At 47.2% G+C, this 9,902-nt stretch overlaps 1 long non-coding RNA gene across 2 annotated transcripts; it reads left to right on the plus strand.

Annotated features, from left to right (window-relative positions):
• Positions 1-4,749: 4,749 nt before the first annotated feature.
• Positions 4,750-8,089, plus strand: LOC120676583. Of its 2 annotated transcripts, none has more exons than XR_005675901.1 (6): positions 4,750-5,542; positions 5,617-5,821; positions 6,014-6,183; positions 7,217-7,287; positions 7,361-7,447; positions 7,546-8,089. It is a non-coding gene; the product is annotated as an uncharacterized LOC120676583 (long non-coding RNA). The 2 variants fall into 2 exon arrangements; XR_005675902.1 differs by having other exon boundaries at positions 4,750-5,293.
• Positions 8,090-9,902: the final 1,813 nt, after the last annotated feature.

Genomic DNA, 9,902 nt, shown 5'->3' on the forward strand with positions numbered 1-9,902 from the left:
CCTGTTTGCATAAAAAATTTTACACTGACAACCGTGCCCCTCTTACTGGGCATGCTTCTCAGCGTGAAAATTTTTCACACTTTTCACGCAACTTACACGAACTAAACAGACCCTTAATCATAGAGAAGATAAACATCAACGCACTTAAGTAATCTTTTGGCACACTACGGAATAACAAACAATCAAACATCGCTAAGCTGATTTGTAGTACTGTTCAGATTTAATGCTGCCATCTATATCATGAAGGGGATTGGGAAAATCAAACAAGGAGTTAAGAACGGAAGAGAGACTGACAGTAGATCGAGAAATGTAAGTACCACTCCTAATTAATTTAAGCTGTATCGTTAAACCTCTTAATACGAATCTGGATAGGTACCCAAATATGTATTCTTAGGATGTCTCCAACAGAGCACCCAAAGGGCGACCCAAACGCAAAAAGGTCGCCCACAGTGCTTTTGCCTACGAAACACACGTTCCAACAGACGACCCAATCAGAGCACCCATTTTGCGTCCGAGACGAGGCGGAACACAAATATGTGTCGCCTCTCTCTCCGCAACGCAGTCTCTCCCGCATGTAGTGGTGGGCCCATGAAGGCGTCGACATGAGGAGCGGACGGCGTTTGGGTCAGCTGCTGGAGAAGCGACTATTTGGGTCTGTGACCCTTTCCTTTCGTGTGACCCAAACAAGTGAATGGGTCTCGTATTTGGGTTCCGTCTATTGGAGATAGTCTTATCGGAAATTCAAAGGTTCCTATGCAGTAACCGACCTATGGACCCCACCGGCCTAGGGGGAGACGAGGGGCAGGGGAAGGGTGATTGAGAGAGCGCCGGGCATCGGGCAGGACGATACAGCTGGTCACACGAGGACGATACGAAGGGGCGACGGACGAAGCGAAGGACGAACGAAAAAAAAGTCTTACTTTCCTTTTTAGTACTCCTTCAATTATAAATTATTAGTCATTCCAAGAATCTTGGAGAGTCAAAGTTTTTCAAGTTTGATCAAAATTATATAACAAAATAATAACATTTATGATATCAATTAAGTATCATCAGATTCTTTGTTAGCTATATTTTTATAGTATACCTATTTGATGTCATAAATCTTTGTGTTTTTCTCTATAATTTTGGTCAAACTTTAAGATGGTTTGACTCTCCAAGATTCTTGGAATGACTTATAATTTGGAACGGAGGGAGTAGTAGAGATGGACCTGATCTTTTTTGGGAAAATTCCTTGTAAGGCCCTCAAACAAATAGCACTTCCTTCTATGGCTCTGATAAATGCAAACTTCCTTCATTTACCCTAGTTTTATTTTCTATCCCTCCCTTGGCCTTGCCGTGACCATGGCCCTGTTTGGTTTAGGGAGTAGCATGAGTAGCACAAACTTTGACCAATAATTAGATGTACTAAATAAAAGCAGTTTGCAAAACTAACTTCACAACCCCTGCGCTACTTCGCGAGACGAATCTAATGAGGCCTTTGACCGCACGATTAGAGGATGGTTACTGTAGTATCACTATAGCCAATCATCGATTAATTACCGTCATTAGATTCGTCACAAAGTCCACAAGTCCTTCGCAACTATCAGTGTCGCCCGCGTCGTCTCTCGGGGCGGCCCGGGCAAAACCCCAGCACCCCACGCCGCCGCCCCTTCCAACGCCGCCCCCGCTCCTCGCTGTCGCCCGAGCGGCCACCCGAAGCCCGCGCGGCCGCGAGGAAGGCGGCGGCGGGGCTCCTCCATCCTCCTCCCATTCGTTCCTCCCCTCACGCTCTTCTTGGTGGCCGGCCTCATCCATGGCGGCGGTGGTAGGCTCCGGCCGTCTGTGGGCAGATCCGCCCATGGGGTGGCCAGATCCGCTCCCTCTGCCACCGGATCTGGTACCCCGGGGCCTCAACACGTCGGAGCGCGGCGGCATCGGCGAGGCTCGGAATGGCGGCGCATGCGCGGCTTGGCCCAGTGGTGGTCGGCACGCATCGCTGCCCAGCTAGGGCAGCAACCGCACCTGGGCGTCTGCGGTCGGTGTGGCTTCGGCTCTTCCGGCAGCGGCAGCCCCCGGCTCCAGCGGCGCTGCTACTGGCGTGCGGCGGCGTTGCTCCTGCGGTCCGTACGGCGGGGGCGCGCATTGGTGTGGAGGGTGGCGGTCGGCGCAGTTGTTGCGGCAGCGACGGCTTCGGCAAGCACGAGTGGCGCCGGCGACGTCTGGGGCTGCCGCGGGTCAGCGGCTGCGACGACGACCGGTGCAGGGCGCGGGATGACGGCTGTGGCCGGCGCTGTGGACACGGTGGTGGCTGTGGTCGGACCGCCGGTTTTTCTGTCTTTCTCGGCCATGATGGTCGGGAGATGGCAGGGCTGGGGGTGAGCAGTGCACGGGCGATGGATGCTGACGTGAGAGGATGGTGCTCCCCCTCTCCTTTTCTCATCGATGATACTGGTCCGGCTCCACCATGGTGGTGGGGCTAGGGGGGCTGCCTGGTGCTTGTTGGTGGCGCCGAGGTGGTGCTTTCGAGCAGCGCCGGGCTTCTTCCGGTAGAGGCGGTGCAGAAGCGATGGGGAGCAGGCTACTGCCATGGCCATATGTGTGCGGCAGGCATGGTGCTGAATCGGGCGAAAGCCTTCATTGACGCGTCGTCGGTGGACATGGTGGCGGCGCCCTTGGGCCGTCGTTTCCCTGCTGGGGGCACCATGGCGAAGCATCATGTTCTCTACATTGCGGGACTCTCAGGGTGAAAACCCTGTCCATCTATGGATGTGCGACGGTGTCGCCTTGGTGTCGTGCCCTCATTGGAGGCGTCGCATCTGGAGACCCGGAATGGCTTGTGGTAGTGGTGGTGGTGGTTTGGTTGGTGGTCTCGCCTGTGTGCTGCAGGTTGTGCGCACGGTCCGTGTTGGTAGGAAGGTGCAGAGGGCCCATGGGTGCTGGAGGACTTGAGCTGGCGAGCAAGGTCCAGTGGTGAGCTCAGTGACGGCTGGACGGAGGTGATGCTCTCAATGCGGCTTCAGATATCTGAGTCTTTGGCGGAGGAGTGTGAGGCGGTGCGTGAGGCGAGGCCCCCACGCAGAGTGGCTAGGATCAGTGGTGTTCATTGGTGCTGCGACGAGAGTGTTTTGCTGACGCACCTCTGGAGTAGAGGGATCGACGATCGTGTTCGTGCGGCTTGAGGGTGATAGCCCCATGGTGGAGGAGTTTGGGTAGTCGCTCGGGCTTGCAGCGGGCTACGGCTCATGGCATGGCACAGCGTTGGCGATGATGGCGCAGTTCGCGGCAGCTTCTTTCGCTTCCTCTCCCAGCTTGTGGTAGTGTAGTGTTTTGTTGGGTGTATTGTTTGCGTGCGTTGTTTATGTGGTGGTGGTGTTCGCTTCGGCGCGTTGTGTGCGAATGCTTCTTCTTCTTATATGATGTGGCAGTACTCCTGCCTTTTATTTTAAAAAAATTCGTCACGAAAAGTTACACACATTTCTGAAAAGGTTTTGCAAATAGACTTCATTTAGTACTCCATGCATGCGAGATTCTTTTTTTCGGATAACGTGCTAGCACAATCCAAGCACGGCCCATACCGTGAGCTTAGTTAGCCCATTCCGTTGAGAAGTTTCTTCTCTCCCAACATCCACAGCCTAGGCTCTGTTTAGATCCCAAAACGCAAAATGCAAAAATTTTGTAAATCGCTTGCATGGTGTACTAAATGTAGTAAAAAAATAAATCGCATTACACAAATAGATTGTAAATCACGAGACGAATCTAATGAGCCTAATTAGGATGTGATTAGACACTAAATTGCTACAGTGATGCTACAGTAAATACGTTCTAATGATGGATTAATTAGGCTCATTAGATTCGTCTCGTAGTTTACAGACGAGATCTGTAATTAGTTTTATGATTAGTCTACATTTAATACTTCAAATGTTGAAAATTTCCTTCTAAAAATACAAAAATGCAAAATGCAAAATGAACTAAACGAGGCCTCACTCTTCCTCCGCACGCCTGTCGTCCGCCTCTACCCTGCGCTGTGTGCAGCACGCCGCCCCGCTCTGCTGCACGGCCGCTCGCCCGCCCGCCGCTGCTCTGCGCGGCACAGCCTTCGCGCCGACAGCCCCGCGCTAGCCTCGGCGCGCCTGCTGCGTGGCCGCGAGCCTACTGTTGCTAGTCGGCGTGCTGTTTGAGGAGCAGAGGTGGAGGGCTACTGAAGTGCTGCGGCATGGCTGCCGAGGAGAGAAGAAGAAGAAGCAGAGGCTGCTGTTTGCGTGGATCTGAAAGAGGTGGGGTGTGTGGGGCTGGCCGGCCGGCCTACCGGCCCGCAGATGTAGGAAGGCTGGGGTGTCATGATGCCATTGCTGGAGAAGCAAGAGGTCAGGTCTTCACGGCTGCAGGCACCGTCTGTCATGGCAAAAACGGAACCAACTAACAGATCTCACGGTAAGGCCAAGGGAGAGATTGAAAATAAAACTAAGGTCAAAGAAGGAAGTTTGGATTTCCCAGGGTCATAGAAGGGAGTGCTATTTGTTTGAAGGCCTTACAAGAAATTTTTTCATCTTTTTTCATCGCATAATCCTGTAGTCTGTGTTCGAATCGTATCCATCAATTTCTTTTTCCTGTTACCGGCTCTAGCTAGATCCGTAGTGTATTTCGGTCGGTTCTCTGATCTACTTACTGTTCATACACGTATCGGTTTCGAGTACCAGATCCGAGTCTGCTTACTCTGACTATCTCTATATATTCAGGAGAGGATCGGAGCAGCGGCAGGCAAGACTCGAGGCAACCGGCACCAATGTTGTGCCCTTCTGAACACCAGCTCCCAAAGCGACGCCGACGGATGGCTTCCGTTGGCAGTAGGATTCATGAGGATATACTCTTCTTCGAAATTCTGGTACTACTTCCGGTAAAGTGCCTTTTGCGCCTCCAATCGGTGTGCAAACTGTGGCGCGCAACCATAACCAGCACTCATTTTGCCCACCGTCACCTCGAGCGTTTGAGATCCAAATCCTCTTTTCTCCTGACGCCCCGGAGGTCTAACAAGGACTACAGCTATGGCATTAAGGGTTTGTCCATCTTCAGATTTGAGCCGGAGCAGCTCCCTACCAAGATCGCCCCGCTCCTAATGCAGAAGGAATTGAGGATCCCGATGTTCACCTTGCCTTTGCACCGCGACAGGCTGATTCTGATCCCTTGCTTATTTGGAAGGACATTTTTGTGCAATCCTGCAACTAGGGAGTTTGTCCAGCTTCCACCGGGAAGCGGCCTTGTATCACTCCAGTGTAGGGTCGCCTTTGGGTTCGACCCCTCAAGTGGCAAGTATAAGGTGACCAGGCATTTCTTTCGCTCATTTAGCGAGACCATCGATGCCGCTGGACAGAGCACATGTACAGTTGTGCTGCACGACGCTGGGCATGAGGTCTTAACCCTAGGTGGTGATGATCAAGAGAGTTTGAGGTGGAGGGCCACTGTGGACCCACCTTACCCCATCATTCCTAGGACTCCGGCTTGTCTGCCAGGGTTCTTCTACTGGAGTGCTCTTCACTCCTTGACCGGCGGCCATGGCGACGACAAGGTAAGGTCACATGTTATCCTCAGATTTAGTTTGCGCGATGAAACCTTCACCGTGCACCCCAATCCACCATGCAGGGGCTTTCGAAGCACGTATGACATGCTATGCGAGATTGGTGGGAAGTTAGGCTATATCGACTCGAACTCACAGTGGGATGCAGAGATTTGGTTGGCGGAGGATGCTGATGGAAAAGATCTTGCATGGTCACTGTGCTGTCGCATCCGCTTGCCCATACCAAGGCGGCTTAGGCTTCATTGTTGCCCTTCGGCCGACCAGGACAAGGTATTCCTCTCGGTTGATACCTACTCCCTCCGTTGTTTTTTATATGACACCGTTGACTTTTTTCTCCAACTTTGACCAACATTATTTAATTAATCAGTTAGTTAAATGAAGTGAAATGAGTACATTTACGTCTATTATCAAGAGTATCTTGAATCTAACTTGAAGATTTGCTATTTGCATAAATATTTGTAGAAAAGACGAATAGTCAAATGAAGAAAAAAAGTCAATGGTGTCATATATTTAAGAACGGAGGGAGTATTATCTTCTCAAGTGCAACTTGCGTGATGGATCTCTAGAAGAAATTGTTGATATGGCACGCAAGATGAAGTATGCGGACCATCAAGGAAATCTAGTTACTAGCGGTGAGCTCCCTGTTTCTCACTATATGCTGCAGCGTGTAGAATCACTGTTACATATCAGCCCGTGTGAAAATAAACAATTAGCATGTACTTTGTAAACGAGCAGTTTGGTTGTGTGTGATCAATAAGAAACTGTATGCTCAAATGTACTCTATTCCCCAACTTATTGATCATACAGTTTCTTACGTATAATGCAGTACATTTGAGCATACACTTAAAAGTACAATTTCATAGTACAATTTGTTAATGTTATATCTTTTAGATAGCGTACAATTTGGAGTTGAAACTTTGTGTGCATATATGTCACTACGTCACCTATGTGGATATCAAGTTTCATAATTTTTCAAAATGTTTAAGTAATTGTTTCAAATTTTTTGGTGTTGATAGGTGAGGTCGCACCTAGTTTCGGTTTTTTCACTCCCGCTTTGGGAATATCAAAACCGAAACCAGAGCTTTCTTCTAGAACATATTCTATCTCTAATACATAGGACTGCTGAATTCGGCCATGCAGTGAATTTTTATCTTCAATATTTTTTACCTTCTTTGAGTCTATGCTTGTCCGGTTCACCTTTTATATTTTCATTTTGCCTTTGTGCCACATGTATGCACTGAATAGAATCAACAAAACACCAAGATCTGTATTGATGTATTTACTTTAAAAGTGTCATGCCCTTGGTCTGGTTGTATTTATATTATTCATAGTAGTTGACATTCCTTGTAAGTACCTAAGTAATAAATTGAGACTTATCATGGTCAGACTTACCAGGATTACATCTCTGGACGTAAGTCAGTGTTTCTCCTTGCTTGAGCCGATGGTTTCGTGATCTCTGCATATGGGGTTCAGATTATTGCTAAAGTTGCCTCCTTTGGACTCAACTGCTGCTAATTATAGTTGTTTGTTGTACAGTCACACGATTTTATACTGCAAATGCAGTTTCCAAGTCGAATGTGCTTATTATGCTTTGGTGAATTGTTCACTTAATTAATTAAGTGTGACTCCATTCGAGTAATCTGATCTGAAACCTCTTGGAAGCAGCTGATGGACTGAAGTAGTATGATATTGTTGAAGGCAAGGGCCAAACTGCTGAAAAGGGCTCCACTGTTCTGGTGAACTGATCTCATCCAAACACCACCCTTCCTTCTTTACTGAGACTAATGCCTATCTTCTCAACTCTTGAAGGTTCATTTTGACTCCATATACCGTTGCGTCACCGCAGTGTCGAGCCGTGAATCCAAGCTCCTAGCAGGGAACCGAAGTATCGCACAGGTTAAGTGAAGACCTGCTCCTGATCCTTGTCACTGATATTAATTAATATTCCTGCTTTAGGATAAAGTGGATTAAGATGTTTGCATATCTTCTTCTAGTAGCCTTATGAGTTCACTGTCGGGTCACTGCCTGGTAAAGAACGAAAGCGGGACTTTGCAGACAATGCGAATGGACTATACTCAGCACAAGCCGCACCAAAGCCTCCAGCTGCCATGTACACGATAACTGAAGGGACGAAAGTAGGGGGAAAGGTACAACAAGCACTACTCAATAAAAACAATTCGGTCTTCCAACGTACTCTCTCCGTTCATAAATTGTTGTCATCAGGACAACAACTTTAGTTCACTTTTGAACTAGTCCTAACGACAACAATTTAAAAACGGAGAGGGTATGTTGTTTTATTGACTTGATCTTTGTCATGCACATTGTACCTCCGGAGCTTGGATATGGGAAAAGGGGGATGAGTGAGATACCTGTGAGTGTTTGTTAAATTGTTCTTCATGCTGTTTAGTCTAGCTAACTCGTGTCTTGAGGTTATTTGTTGGATTACATGCATCTTTGTAGCCTGATTCCACGTTTAAGATGGATATAGACCTATTGGTGGTGATCCCTCCAGCAGAAAAATAACCTCTTTTGGCTTCAGGGATGGGGAACATTAAGGTACTTATGGCGTATTCCGAGGGCTGAATTAGTAATTTACTACTTCAGAGTTGTACTCATGTTAACCAGATGTGTATTGAGATGATATTTTTGGGGTAGGACTTTATGTACCAAATGTAAAATACCCCTACTCCCTCCATTCTTAATTTGTTGTCACGTTGACATTTTTGTTTTTTTTTACCGTTCGTCTTATTCAAAATGTTTGCTCAAATATGTAAAATTATAAGTTATGTTAAAATTTATTTTAATGATGAAACATATGATAATGAAATACATCATAACTTTTTTAATAAGACGAATAGTCAAACATAACAAAAAAATTCAATGGCGACAACAATAATTTAAGAATGGGGGAAGTATCTTAGACAAGAAGCTGAACTGAAATATAAAAATTACATTTAATTAAATGTTTTGTTGATTATATTGAAACAAAATTGGGCAGTGAATATTCTCCACAACATTATGGAGCGTGTTTGCTTCTACAAGAAAATTTAAAAATGTTCTGCCACCAAATAAGCAAAGTGCTCTGACGCTCGTCCTCAGGGCCGTTGATACCCTCAATCAAATAAAAGAAAATAGCTTTGAGTGCTTTTATTTTGAGTTGATGAAACCCCATATTTTATTTTGAGTGCTGTTGCACGTGATGTAACTGTTTTATATGATCAATAAAAGCTTGCTTTATGGTGTTAAGAAAAAAATAGCTTTGCTCCAATGCTCATTCTTGTTGACATACCAAAATTTTACATTTTAAATGACACACTTCTCAAAGAGAAAATTCAATTTCAGCTTAGAAACAATAATGGAATTCCCTATGAAATGAAAATCCGGGAATGCTTCGTCCATGTGGATTTCTTAGTGCTGGATATGGATGTTGTTGACGCAAATCTCGGTCAACACACGAACGCACTAGATCGTGCGGTGCGAGAAAGAGCTCGATGCAGCTCTCTCTGCGTGGAGCGGTCAGACCGGTCTAAGGGACTGGTCAGACCGGTCGCCGGCGAGAATCGGCGACGGCCGACGAACGCGAACCCGGGAGAGACCCCGTCAGGGTAGGCGCACGTAGGGTTGTTCTAGGATCGGCAGGCCACCTAGAACGCCTTCAAACGTCGCGGAGACGAAGGAAGAACAGCAGATGGGGTTGGAAAAGCTAGGGTTTGGAGAAGAAGATAAAAAGTAGAGTTTGTATTGATTTTGTTCGATTGTATTCTCTAATCGGCCGTGACCCTTTATATTTATAGGGTGGGGTGGACTTATCCCGCAAGAAATCCTGTTTACAGATCTAAATCTATAAAAATCTCTAGTTGTACTCGGACTCTACCTGGACCGGTCAGACCGGTCGGACCTACCGGTCGGCCCCTGCCGGACAGGCCACAGTGCCTTGATCGGTTAGACCGCTCGGTCATACCGGTCAGACCGGTTGGTGCCAATTTTGGCTATCAACATATGCCCCCTTGTTTTTTGGTAAAGCTTGCTTACCAAAAAACATTCTTCTGAGCCAAAATTGTCTAAGGGCGATAATTAACACTACATCGGCCATATTTTGCTCAAGTCAATGTTGAAACAACTTGTTTGGGCCGCCACACCTTCTTCATTGTCGTTGACGTCTTTGGCACGGTCACCACTTGTTGTCCCATTGCCTCCTTCTTGCGCATACGTTGCAGCCTTCGCTTCTGAGTATGAGACAAACCTGAGGGACACCACCTCGGCTGTAAATACTTTGAATCTTGCTCCTTGCTCTTCCCATTCTCTTTGATGCAATCAACATCTTGCTTGACCGGATTATTGCTAGCAACAA

This window comes from Panicum virgatum, chromosome 5N (genome assembly GCF_016808335.1).
Source record: "Panicum virgatum strain AP13 chromosome 5N, P.virgatum_v5, whole genome shotgun sequence".
NCBI classification, from domain to species: Eukaryota; Viridiplantae; Streptophyta; class Magnoliopsida; order Poales; family Poaceae; genus Panicum; species Panicum virgatum.